We start from the raw sequence: 14,584 nt of genomic DNA on the forward strand, positions 1-14,584 counted from the left end.
AATTACTGTCCAAAATAAAAAAATACATCCATAATATGTTAAAAGAAATTGACTTATATATCCACAGAATTTTTTAATGGGAATTTACTCTTTATATAAGTGATGGATGATTCCTTAAGAAGAAAAAAAAATGTTTTTATATTTTCAATATTATTTCAATAATATTTTCAAGAGAGATAAATGTCTTACATTTATTGATTCATCCCCCATTTGTATTTCAAATGAAGACCCACTCCAATGAAAATCTTGTTTTTTTTTGTTTTTTTTTATGTTCTTGCAGCATTTTTCTTATAATACAGGACTCGTATGAAATAATTTACATTTAAAACTGTGTTTCTGAGAATTTCTGAATTCAAATCACAATAAATCAGAAAACCAGATGCTTGAAAAAGCTCAGACTAAGGATGCAGCTACTGAAATGGGCGTGGCAAAGTCTCCCCTCCCCCTTCGTGCACCATGGCCCGCTCACCGCTTTCATTGCTATTCTGGTTCAAACCTCTACAACTGGATTGATCCAATATTGCTAGTCGCTAATGTTAGCTTGATGCTATAAACGAAAAGAGCTCTCAGCGATGTGTTAACAGTAAAACCCACAACTGCATGTGCATACAATGTGTCTTAAAAAACTACAAATGTTTTTTGTGTTTTGGTTAGAAAACGTCATAATCACAATGAACAGATCACTGGGAACGATTTTACAATTAAAAAATGTGGTTGGAGTGAAAACCTTAAACATGAAAACTTTTTTTTTTAAAGAAAAAAACTATAACGCCTTTAGGGTTCTTTCTTAAAACCAAACTCATTTTAAATGTATAAATGAAGAAAAGATTAATATATGACACTTGCAAGTTTAATCTAGACTGGAGCTTTAATCTCCACTTCTGTTGTTTGCGCCCCCAGATGAAGTTTGCTGTGAAGTTGGATGCAGAAGAAGCGTCGGGGAGTTCTGGCGGCGGAGAGCTGGCGCTCTTCAGCTCATGGTTGCGTTCTGGCTTTTGCTCTGAAGCCGCCGGCGTCTCCCGGCGCGAGCCCCCTTCTGCTTCCTTAAGGCAGCCTCTCCACAGCCCGCAGAGGAGGACGGGTCTCCTCTCTGCTCCGTCTCAGAACGGGGGGCGCCGTTTGACTGATGCAACCCCCCTTCCTCTCTGTGCGTTGGAGAGCATTTCTGTCGGGATGTGTGAAATTGGAGGACGTCTCTGCTTGAGAAGAGAGCGTTTGACACAGAAAAGGCAGAATGGATGTCACATCAGTGGCGCTGGTAATTGGGCGCTCTTGACGTTGTCGTCGACGGCGCCTAGAGCGGCCATTATGGCGTGATTGTCACAGTGAATTTATGTGTCCTCATCCAGCATCTCCCTGTGTGTACAGTATACTTTACCATATGCTTTACATCTCACACCTCCCACCGCCTAAACATGTGTGTGGCTTCAGCGCTCAAACGTTAGCGCCGATCTGCTCTGCGGTTAACAAGACAAATCCAACAAATGAATATTTAACAATGACATGTGTCCCATATGGAGTACCCATCTCGTTCCCATAATTATCATAGATGTGCTTCTCCAGATACTGAACAGATTAGAGCTTAGTGTCAAGATGCATCACCTCAACCTCTTCAGCTTCCTCATTGGGTCACAGATTTTTTTTCCTTTAATTTATATGTTGAGATTTCCTCGGAGTGGAATAACTGGACCAAAACAGCTTCCGTAGCTGGTTCCTGACCATCTCTATGTCATAAGGACTTAACAGCGTACCTCCATACCCATGTTCTTAGTAACCCCCTTGCAAGATGCCTCCACAGTACCAAAGTAGAATTTCAGTTTTGTACCTGATCTTCACACAGACAATCAGCAACATATAAAGTTGGAATTGATACATGATATAATATAAATGATGCTTTTTTTTGGAATCCAAGTTCTAAATTGGTCAATCAGATGCCTCAATAAAAGTAGGCGGTTCCCGACGTCCCCCCTCCCATCCAACATCTTAGATTAGATTAGATTAGAAATGGTTTATTTCAAGGAATCAAATGGACTGCCTGAAAGGGAGTGGAAGAAAGCAAATTTATATAATCCCACCTTAACTCGACCTTACCATTTCTTTTACATGTTTTATCATTATCCAGTTCAGAACTTAAGATCAGAAATTTATATCTTTCCAACATAGATTCAGGTTATTGGAAATCATCGAGTAACAATAAATCACATGACTGTGCTTGTGAAAAAAACGTTTGTCAGATTTCACAATACTCACTTTTGTAGGGGTCTGGACTTCCAACAAGCTCACTTCTGATTGGCGAGAGTGGTTGTCATAGAAATGTCGACTCAGATCAACTCAGACCGATCAGTGACGACGTCTGGCTCCAACATGGTGGCGCCCACGTCACAAAAAATGGCGACTGAATCGACTTTATTTAGTTTTCTATGGGTGACATCACACTTACTCAGTCCAGTTCATAGGTTAAATATACAGTTAATGATTCAAACACCTGGAAAAAGTCATCATGACCATACATGATTGGCTTAATGACTTCATGTATCCAAAATGTCCGGAAAACGGTGAGGTTTAAGCCAAAGACAAATGAGTGAACGAGCTTTCATGATGTCATGCCAATCATCCCAATAGGTTTTTCGTGATGTCCTCTCAATTAATTGCCTACAAAATCTAGAGACCATTATTAGAAGTGCTACACACTCAAATGTGACTTTAAACCACTGCTCAGCATCAGTTTTATCATCATTACATTAAAGTTTTCATTCATTCTGTGATTTATTTATCATTGATCATTATCTTTAAAATCTTTTTATGTTTTTGGCCGCGTGCCTCATGACTAACATCCACTAAAGTCCCATCAAGAGGCTCCCTCCCCAACATTTATGCCGGCAGAGAGTCAAACACTAACAGGAATCCTCCTCACATTTGCCTTCTCTCTCCTCTCTGTGTGTTTAATGTGTGTGTTGAGTTGACATTTTAGCGTTCTCTCTATATCGGGCTTTCATAATTTCCCCGCTGACTGCCTCCTTTCTGCTCCTTCCCTTCATTCCTGCTCTCCTACATCAGATGACATACCTGACTGGCCTTCATTTTATTCCCATCTGATTATTTTTTTTTTCCTGATGCCAACCTTAACGTAATATAGTTTTGTGCCCACATATCTGCTCCCTAAAAGCCTTCACACGGTCGAACACTTGAATTCCTCTGTCTGTATTGATAATGACTCCTGATCGATTCATTCATTTACTGACATTCACAGACACAGACTATTAGTCTGGCGTCACAAGATGGAAAGTCGATAGTTCTTTATTAATGATTGAATATGAAAATAAAAGTAGAGAGCCTGGCTGAGCTGCTGCCTTTCAAAGCCAACCCCCTTCTTCCAATAGCTGATCATAATATGTTTACCTTAGGAGCCACCGACTATATTTTACCAGACTGTAAATTCCCCTGAAGGGCCGTTAGACACAGTCCGGTGAGCTCCCCTACAGTAAATCCACCCATACAGATCGACGTCATTAACTCGCTTGAAGAGTGTCTGATTGAAATGTGCTTTTAAAGCTGTGGGAAAGGAATAAGGACCCTTTCTTGTTTGTTTTAACCTTTATTTTACCAGAATATTCCCATTGAGATGAGATCTATTTTTCAAGGGAGATCTGGGTTAAAAATATATAGTTAAAACAATAAAGTAGACATAAAATACAATTAAAATGAACAGTATAACAATAGTTAAAAGGTTAATCACGAATTATACAGTCAGATAAAGAGAGATGTGTGCATATTTCTTTTAAAAGCCCAGCTTTCTAGCATTTTTCTGATGATGAAGGGCGAATATGAAGAAAATGAGGCTTAAAATTGAAGAATTTTTTTTATTCAAATTTTTGTGAATCATGCAAATGTCATTTGAAAAAGGTCGTATTTGTGATGTGGAAGATACTCTGGGGGACCACAAGTTCCATCTGTCGACAACTAGATCCTTTATTTTCGTCATTCAAGTTGGCGTGTGGCGCAAAAGTGTATGTCTGGATCGCTCCAATATTGAATATTGTTCGCCATTTTTGTTGTCCCGGTAATGTTGGGTTGGAGGTTTGAGGGGCTGTAAGCTAGCAGGAAGGTGTGTAAATAGAGAGCATATATATATATATATATATATATATATATATATACACATATATTGTTTTTATTTTTTATTTATTTTTTTATCTTGACTTTATCAAGATATTAATACATTTTCCACATAAATAAGACGGTAAAGTAAATTTTATTTAATGACCAGAACTTTAAACACTTCAACTGTAGCTCATATACAATTTGCATATAACCAATCAAATTTGTGGTAATTTAAGAAATACTTTTTTTAACACTCAATGTTTCTCAATGAAACTTAGTGTGCTGCCAACTAGTGGTTGGGAGTTTAAGTGGAAAAAAAATGCGCTAACCTATATGTTTATGTATAAGTAATTAAATATCAATTAAAAGCCAGCATTTTTTTATTTATACAAGTATCACCAAATGAAGTATCGTGATATTTCACTCGATATACTCTTAAACCCTCACACTGGACTGCCACCATGGAACCTTGAACCCCTGGTGGCCACTGAGAGACGTCAACTTTTAGGGAAAAATCAATGTAAAATTTGTACTTTTTCTAAAAAACCTCCACAGCCACCACGCAACGTACAAAAAAATGCAACGGCTGTCTCCTGATAACAAAAGTCACCTGTCAAACTTGCTGAAAAACTTACACTTAAGTCACCACGCAGTGGCAAGATGAAGGGTAACAAACCCCGAATCAATTATTTAAAAAAAAATTAATGACTATTTAAAAAAAAAAATTGTTTCATTCTAAAAGTAATGATATAACCATCAGGACGTGTAAAACCACCCCCTACAGGTTGAATCAAGGCATTACATTTGAATTTCGTGACTGGTCAAACCATGCAAGTCCCACGTTATTTCAGAAGTCTCACGGCATGATCTGCAGCTCCAATAATGATAACGGTCCTGTTCCCCAAGCCCCGACCCTCTGACTGGGTTTTGACATTTTGGCTGTGGGTGGAGTCCAAACCATCAATTCATTTCAGCAGCTTCAGTTACCGAGTGGCGTTTAGGCCAGAGCGGGGATATAGAACATTTGGGCTATGCAACCAAAACTTATTTTTTAGGTGTGAATTTTCACTGAGTTTTTACTTTTTAGCCCAAAACCCTGCAGCCAATCAGATTTGAGTATTCACCCAGACTGTAGTATAGCTTGTTACCAAATTTGTCTCTACCTGTACTCGTGTACATGAGTGATTCTGATCATCTACTCGCTGTGCTGTCTCAAGATGAATTAAACGACTATCTTAGGACGATCTCTATAAACCAAAGACGTCGCCGTCGGTGACTTGATCTGTGTTTTTGCTTTCCCATAAACTAAACCCTCAATCTAGTTTTCTGCCAGTTAGTCTCCATCTGTTTGCATTCTGTCTCTCTTACTGTGTTTATTGACCTTTGCGTTCTGTCTGTCTGCTCATCTGTCTTTCGTGTTGCCCCCCCGTCAGCCCGATTCCAATTTACTTTCTATATCTGTACCATCCAGTCGCACTCATTCACACGCGCCTTCCTTAAAACCTGCACTGCCGTCCCTGCTGGGGACGAACTCCAACACGAGCGTCCCGCTGCGGAGTCTATCGGGCGGAGGTGTGCGTTTGTCCGCGTGCAGTTGTGTATCCACTGTTAATTAACCCCCCTTCACCCAACTCCACCCCCTCGGGAGTGTCCGCGTGCTGAGCTAATCCACACCAGGCTCGCCCGCGCAATCAAACGCACGGATCACAGCCAGTCGTGCCAGAGTGTTCCAGGTGTGACAAATGTGTGAGAACACAAAAGGCATATCAGCACCTGAGCAACAGTGATTATTGTGCATCTGTGTGCGAGATCGCACGTCGTCTCAGTAGGGTTATGAGCGCGGCAATACTGAAATCCTGTGTTTCACAACTGAGTGAAGACAGCCAGTGTGTCGTGACGACACACACACCTCGGGGCCGGGTCTGGATTACAGCTCGCTGGCTCTTTGTGCGGATCGTGAACGCGAGGAGCCGGCGTGCCAAGGCAAACGCCAGCCCAGATGCCAGCGAGCGTTTGTGTATCCGTGCGTTTTTTTGGACAATGCACACACACGAGGGGAGTGTTCGATTGGTGAGCAAACAAGCAGGCTGGCATGCGTACATACAGCCGGCTGCAGAGCATGCAGACACACAGGGAAAAGTTGGACGCAAACATGACCGGGCGCACACAACGTTGTGAGTTTTTTAGGCTAATTGTCTCTCTGGTGCATTATGGGCTTTTTTTCCCCTCTCTCCACTCCCCTGATTAAATGGTGATACTGTTGTGGATGTGCGGGCACGCTTGCTTGGACGCCCACAGAAACGCTCCTGAAAGAGTCCTGCTGTTGATGGGATTGTTTTACAGCCGCTTCCATATTTGGGCAGATCCAATATTCGATTCCACCGCCAGCCTCGCCAAGCTATTTGCCTTTCGCTGTCGTTCAGGAATGCCTGGGCCCGCTCAAACCTAAACACAGCTTGTGTTTATAGCAGCGGCCTCGTCAAACACCAGGGGCCTGCTAATACACTGGAGAATTATTCTAAAACAAATAGCGTTCAATCGTCGGGGTCAGGAGACTATGAAAACATCCCTGGCATCGGTCGGCCTTTGAGCTCGGCTGGCAGCAGAGCCGTCGACGGAGTCCATATTAGGGCTGGGAGGTGTGTGTCTGCCGACTAAAAGACACAATTTGACTTTCAAGAACAAGCAAGAAGTCAAGTGGGATTTTTTTTATTGCTTGTGACGCTGCAGGGACATGGCCAGAGCTGCCCGCTTCACCGGGAAACCATCACCCCCCGCTGAATCCGCCCAGACTCAGGTGGCCACAACTTCACAGTTTAAGACCTGAGGTGTCCTGTCGCCATGGTAACAGCAGTACCCATTTATTGGATCAGAACTGGCAGGATTTAAAAATGGGAGAAAAATGTTTCAGTGTCCTTTTCGTCTTGTTAGCATGAACAGCTTCTGTAATTAAACTTTTAAGGACCTGCTCTGATGAAAATGGCCTTTTTGTGCTATTTTTCTTTTTTTTGATAGCTTAAAACTTTTTCAAAACATTGAGAATTTATGATGGGGGGTGGGTAGTTGTTTGGTCCTGATACACAACAATTTGAAAAAAAGGAAGTTTTACGCCCAGCGTATTTGTGATGTCACAACTACAATCAGCATTTAAGTTGTTTGGTCCTGATTCACATCAATTTATTAAAATGAAGTTTTATGCCCAGTGTAATGAATAAATACTTACTGCAGCATATTCCAGGCAGATTAGTTGTTTGGTTGGTTTTATGCGGGGGTGGGGTGGAGGGTGCTAAAATCTATTTTCGCCCAGGGCCGGGCCTGGGAGGGGCCCACCTGAGATCAGACAGGTTGAATGTGGCTCCAGAACCAAATTCTCTAAACTGTACAGGGGCTGTAAGCTAGTGAGAGAACAGAGGTTTCAGCATGGAATTGCGCCAACCGTCCTGCCCACACATTTCTAATGAACTCCTGCCGCTCTGTAGACACTATGTCCTAGAATTCTTTTTTTTAATTTTAGCAGAAAAAGGCAGGATCATAATTTTATAATAGATCAAAGCTGATTGGAGAGGCTCTTTAACTGTTTCTTTCGCTCCACCTGCAGCAAACACAGTATTTCAACTGAACACAAACATTGTGATTTATTTCTATTTACCCTCCCTGATGCAATGCGTGACACCCTGACGCCACATATGGATATTTTAAGAAACAACAGAAAGTGAAACAATGCAATTTCCAATTTCGGCATCACTTCACGGCTCCTCTCAAGGACTGGAGGCAGTAATTGGGGAAAGTTGACCAAAAAGGTAAAAGACTCACAGAAAGGAGGGTTGACACAAACACGGAAACAGTTTTTTTAAACCTTTCAAAATGGTAAGTTACTTCAGCCATGTTTGACTCTCTCTGTGCACTTTTGCTTCTATCCAAGCCTATTTGCCTGTGTTTATTTGCCAATTTAAACACCTTTATTTATCAATCTCTATTAATCAATATCTTTGCAAACATGTTATTAAGTTCTATCACAATTGTCCACATTGGGAGCCTTTAATAAAACCTAGTTATAGAATAATTTCTTGATTAATCTCTCATCTTAAAATGACCCAAGCCTTACATTGGCGTGTTTTCCATCCAATGACAAATATGGATGAAGTTGGACAGGATTTCATGTCTGCTACGGACAACAGAAAAAATAAAAAATCATTGAGAAAAAAGTTCAACGCTCCGTCTTGTTGGGTTTATCTAGGATAGTACAAGCGCTTCGAGATACTAGCCTCACTGGATTATTTAGACTAACTTGGTTTATACCAACCAGGATAAATTTAGTCTGTTTCTCAGTTGACACCTCAAGATAACTTCAGTTGTAGACTGGTGGTTTATAGGTAAAGTGATTGGAAACAAAATGTCTCCAGGAATCCATCGCCCAGTAGACCTCGACTTGATGAGAATCCACACCAGTAATCCTTAAAAAAAACTCCTTAAAAACTCCTACTGTTCCTGCCATTTCTGAGGAAATACCTGGTGTACTATTACAGGAATGCATGCGCACTCTTTCATTTGCACGGCCTAAACACTCGTTACGACAGACGCACCTTTACCTTTCCAACCCGACGCATGTATTTTCATAACATGACCTCCTCCCTCCACCTCGCGGACATGGTGTCAGCCCCCGGCGCCTGACCCCGTCATTACACACGGCAGTGCGGCCATGCCTCGGATATGTGGGTTAACATAATAACTGCTATGATAATGAAGCTGCAATTTCCCCCAGACCCCATGCTGCTGTCAGGTAATTGGTGTGTTTACAGATTCGGATGTGTGTTCGCGGTGCGTGTTTGCGAGGACAGGTGGGCGGCTGTGTTTGGACAGTTGACAGTTGAGTGTAACGGATGATGTCTCCATCCCACCATTACAGTTCTTTTTGTCTCGCCGTTTTTTGGGCTGCCCACTCCAACACTTCGGTTTTGTTGCAGAGCGGCACGAGCTGACAAGCGTGACAGGTGATGTCTTTATCCTGCCGTCTCAGGCGGCTGTGCACTTTCTCTGTGTGAATGGGAGCGTGCCTGGGTGTGTGTTAGACTCGGGGTCGCGTTTGGCCCGGGGCGTTTTGGACTCGTATTCTTTTTTTTTTTTTTTTTTTACTGGGGCGGGATTAAAGGGGAGGGATTGTTGCAACTCACACCCAAGGAATGTCTGCAATCATGTCTACTCCACTGGGAATTTCTCTTTTTTTCCCTTACCGGTACTCACTCATCCCTCCATCCCTGAGGTGACAGGTAGAAGGAGGAGAAGACGCCAGGTGCACACCTGGTTTGTGTGGAGACGAGAAAACAGAAAGGCAGTCCGTGAGGTAGTTCTTAGAGTTTCTCTTCTGCTCGTGTGTCTTGGCATCGTTGCACTTACTCATCCATCCTCTATCTTTACATGCACATCCAATAAAATATGCCATTTGTAGGAAGCCTTTCATCTTGATTGCTTTGCAGAGACCCAATTCTACAACTTGTATATAAGCTTTAAAGAAATCCAATCTGATGTCTTATTATCAAACCGGTTGTCGTCTGGATGCACTCTGTTATCATTTCAAAGAAAAATAGTAAGGATATTGATGTCAAAACATGTTTGTTTTTGTTCACAACGTCTTTGTTCCATTCATGGTTCAATGGGATGTCATTAAAATTTGTATATTTGCAAATAAAACACATTTTGATAAGTATTACTTTACGGCAGGGGTGTCAAACTCAATCACACAGGGGGCCAAAATCCAAAAAATACCGTATGTCGCGGGCCGAACAGGATAAACATTTATTGAATGCTCTGAAATTAAATTTTCAAAGTTTAAAACTGTAACTTATCCACATAATTATGAACTAGATATATATCATTACCTGCGATAATACTAGTGTGAATGCTGAAAGTTGAATTTGGCCGCTGAAGATGCTGAAATGGATAGCTAAAAATGCTTGAGCTGATAGCTGAAAAAGCTGAAGTTGATAGCTGAATGAAATGTTAGCTAAACGCCAAATTAGCCTAAAAAAAGGTTAGCCCGATAGCATATAGCTGAAATGTTAACTAAACTCCAAAATAGCCTGAAAAACTAAAAAAAAAAAACTTAATTGGCCAAAACTGCTAGCATGTAGCTGAAATATTAACTGAACTCCAAAATAAACAAAAAAATAAAAAAAGGCTTAATTTAGGAAAAAGTGCCTGCATGTAGCTGAAATATTAGCTTAACTCCAAAATAGCCAAAACAAATCTTAGTAAATGTCAAAATTGTCCAAAAAGCTAGCAGAATGCACATTTTAAAACTTTAAATCCATAATTTTAAATAACTTTCAATATTTTACTCTCCATAATACTATATTCTGTCAAAATTATACAAGTTAAAAATAAGCACAAGATAACATCGGGCCATTAATAACAATAAAATAAAATGATCTGAGCCGGATCCGGCCCCCGGGCCTCGACTTTGACATGTGCTTTATGGTGTTTCTTGGACCATAAGGGAACACTTTCATTTTCTCAAAAATCTGGTTACTGATGTTCTTTATTCTGCATCTTTTGATTTTTTAGAAACCCCATCACTTCAGTCACAGTTGACTACCTGAGCGGCTCAGGTCTCACCTTATGTCCCATAACTGCGCCGACGTTGATGCGATTTCGGCTCTTTTGAGACCAGGCTGCCTCTGAAAAGAGCCGAGCGTGATTCATTTGTGCAGAAGCTTCCACTTTTATTCGCTATTGATTTAGATATATTTCAGTTATAAAACCAATTTGGCTTTAAAAATGGAATTCATGAGCGAAGACGATGTCTCTCACACCGCCATTAAACCTCTGTAACTGCACCGCCCTTCAGCACTCCATGAAAAAACGGCCCCATAGATTCTACTTTTAGTGTTTCAGGTTTCATCTTTCACGACCATTGACTGTACTTGACAACTAGATCTAATGGATATGACGTCACTCCAGTTATAATAAAATGAAGTCAATTTAGTTGCCTTTTTTTCACAATACAGACACCGCCATGTTGAAGCTAGAATTCATCAGTCGGTAATTTCTATAGCAACCACACTTGCTAATCAGGAAGTCGTTGTTGGAAGACCACACCCGTACCACTTAAACATTTCAAATGTTGGACGTGAGGACCAGCAGGCTCCTCCTACATTTATTAAGGCATCTGATTGGTCCATTTGAAAAACTTCCACTACACAAAAACAAAATACATTGACAAACATTTGGATAATCAAAATTGTGTTACAAAAACTGTATCAAAACTAGGGGTGTACGAAAATATCGATTTTGTGAAATATCGCGATACTTTATTTGGCGATACTATTTAGGGCAATATTTAATTATTATTTAAAAGCAAACATGTAGTTCAGTCTTACTTTTCTTTCCCACTTAAATGTTTCTTAAATTATCAAAAGAAAACCACAATGAATCTATTTGGGTGAAAGAAACTTGTTTACGAGATGCAGTTGTGTTGATTGATGTTCTGATCATTAAATAAAATGTATTTCACAATTCTACTTTTTGGAAAAAAAATATTAATATTCAGATAGTTTAAAAATATAGTGAAATATTGACTGGTACTGTCTTGAGATATATTGGGATATTTGTAATCTTATGACATGTGTATCGCGATACGTATCGTATCACCAGACTTTTGTCAATACACAACCCAAATCAAGACAAGAACGGTTATTCTGACAAATAAAATAAATAAGCAGGGGTGGAGATAGGACATTTTATTTGGGGAGGTGGGGCAGGAGACTCTAGACGAGAAGCAAATGACAACTTCAGAGTGGACGGCCTTTACAAATAAGGTTCACAAATATGAGTCTTGTTACTGATACTAACATTCAAACAACAGTTCCTTTAGCTAAGGTGCTAATGCTATTAAAGAAGCTTGTATTGATGATTTCTTTATCCTTGTTAATATTGATACTAATATTTACTTAAAAATGGGGTGAGGGCAAAAGCTTTTTGATACCCCCCCATAGCTCCACCCCTGTAACTGAGCAATGGCTGTTTGTTTCTCTATAAAAGTCTACAGGACTTTGGCTTCTTGGAGCCAGCGGGTATTTCCTGTTTGGACCGTCTGCATTCCAACCTTCAGCAACAAACTATAGAAACTGTAAAATATCAAAAATATTCTAGCAGTGACTATAACTAAGAAACATACAAATTTGTAAAGAGAAAACAAACTTTTGACTTGAAAAAAATTGTTTGAAGATGCTAGTGCTGATAGCTAAAGATCCTGAAATTGATGGCTAAAATCACTGAAGCTGAAATTACTGAAGCTAGTAGTTGAAAAAGCTGAAGTTGATAGCCAGATAAAATATTAACCAAATGCCAAATCAGCCTAAAGATGTTTAGGTTAGCAAAAACAACTAGCATGTAGCTGAAAAAATAGCTTAACTTCAAAATAATCTAAAAAAAAAAAAAAAAACTGGAAAAAAGCATAAATTAGCCAAAACAGCTATCGGGTAAACATTAGCCTGACTTTCAGCCTAAAAAACATTGAAAAATAAGACTAAACTGGCCAAAAGAGCTAGCATGTATCTGAAATATTAGCAAAACTCCAAAACAGCAAAAAAAACTAAATAAAAAAAGCCTACATTAGCCAAACCAGTTAGCATGAAGCTAAAATATTAGCTGAACTCCAAAAAAGCCAAAAAAAAATCTTAGTAAATACCAAAATAGTCCATAAAGATAGCATAATCCTAATTTTAAAACTTTAAAATAGCAACTTTTTAACATAAATATGAATAATAAAAAGTCAGGAATATTATTCCAGAATTATCTTTTTTTTCTAGAAGTAGAAAGACGTTGGGTTAAACCATTTTCTGGAGTGTACCACCGAGCACAAAAAGACATAAAATCAAACCTCAATCTGGTCTAATATTTAGAGTAGGGCTGTCCAACTCTAGTCCTGAAGATCTACCACACCCTGCCTGTTCTCCGGATCTCCCTTCCCTCCTCAGATTCTGGTATCTCCTCATTCTGATTGACCCAATCCAGGACAGCTGGAAAACAGGCAGGTTGGTAGATTTTAAGAACCAGCGAGCCCTTACTTTGAGGAACATAGATCAGATCATGAGGTGGGTCTTTTAAATCCACTGCATTTCCTCAGACTAACAACCACTTCAGCATAAACCCACACTAGTAAAAGGTTACCTTAAAGGTCTACTCAGTATTTTTATAGCCTTTTATTGGTAAACAGGTTTTATATTCTATAGTGGGTTAAGTGTTTGCTTTAGGGAAGACAGTGACCAGACAGAAGACAATGAATTATTAAAGACTTTCCATGTCGATATATTACCTATTGTAAAAACCCATCTGAGTTCCATTAGAAAAATAGATTCTTTAAAAAAAAATCAAACCTAAACTATTATTTAGGTGTAACAGATAAAATACAAAACAATACTCTCACTTTCACCGTTCAATATGTTGAAACACAGGAAATATTACTCTGCCAGGCTTCTGACTACAATACCCAGAATGCTCCAACAATCCATCGAGCGATGCGGCTTCCTAACATCTGGACATATTTTTGAACCCCATGTACAAAAAATTGGTTCCAGATAGGAACATAGCAGGAATGTGAGCGTGGTTAGCTAATAACCTCCGTTGCTAAGGAGATCCAAAAGTTTACTTTTATCGATTCTTCTGAAACTCACTTTGATCTGTTCGGTATGCCCAGGCGACCAAAACATAAAATGGTTGCTATGGAGATAAAACCAACAGAAAAGCCGCCATTTTTAAAAAGTGCCACAGAAGCAAAAAGAAGGAGATAAGCTGGTCAAAGGTGGGCGGGGGGGGGCCATACAACGCTGCTGGAGGCCTTTTTTTGTTTTTACTTCATCTGTTTAGATCTGATCAAAGCTAAAGTTGGTGCATTGTTGGAGCGTACTCTGTCTCTTGATTGGCAGATGGGCGGATCCCAGCAAAGACGCACATGGCCCCTCAACAAAAGTGGTTTCTTTTGTGGTTGGAATGTTCTAACTGAAGGCATTATTGTATTAGCATGGAGATCGTCCGTTAAGGGACGAATTAGCATTTGGGTAAAGGTGTAGGTTTACCTTGGGCTATTTTGGCTGCCCTACGTATGCTCCCTGCATATAATAATCCTAATTACCAAAAGGTCAGGTGTCTCGGTTTCTTCCAGCAAAACGGTAGATATGTAACGAATAGTGAAGGGAGCGGGTCGCGCCGAAGCTGATCATTTATTGACGGCACATTAATGAGTTACCCTGGCAAAGCAGCGAGACTGAATTATGCTCAGTCCTGTAATACATTTCCACAACTGAGACGTATTTCCAGCGAAGGAACTTTGGCTTTGAACACGTCTGGCTGCATTGATGTGAAGTGCCTGAGTAGGGTCCCTATGTTGTCTTTGTTGCCGCTAAGTGGCCAGGCCTTGAGCACTCGTAATTTTAATTAGCATCAGGTTGTATGAGCTGGAAAGAGCATGAAGCGATGGTGGAAGATC

The 14,584-nt window shown here is 40.1% G+C and overlaps 1 long non-coding RNA gene across 1 annotated transcript in view; it reads right to left on the reverse strand.

The window, feature by feature from the left end:
• Nucleotides 1–8,329: 8,329 nt before the first annotated feature.
• LOC118600140 overlaps nucleotides 8,330–14,584 on the reverse strand; it is a 68,980-nt gene continuing 62,725 nt past the window's right edge. The window contains exon 3 of the long non-coding RNA XR_004949701.1: nucleotides 8,330–9,399. This is a non-coding gene — a long non-coding RNA (uncharacterized LOC118600140). The remainder of the gene's footprint in view (nucleotides 9,400–14,584) is intronic.

The sequence above is a fragment of the Oryzias melastigma genome, linkage group LG18, assembly GCF_002922805.2.
Source record: "Oryzias melastigma strain HK-1 linkage group LG18, ASM292280v2, whole genome shotgun sequence".
Classification (NCBI taxonomy): domain Eukaryota; kingdom Metazoa; phylum Chordata; class Actinopteri; order Beloniformes; family Adrianichthyidae; genus Oryzias; species Oryzias melastigma.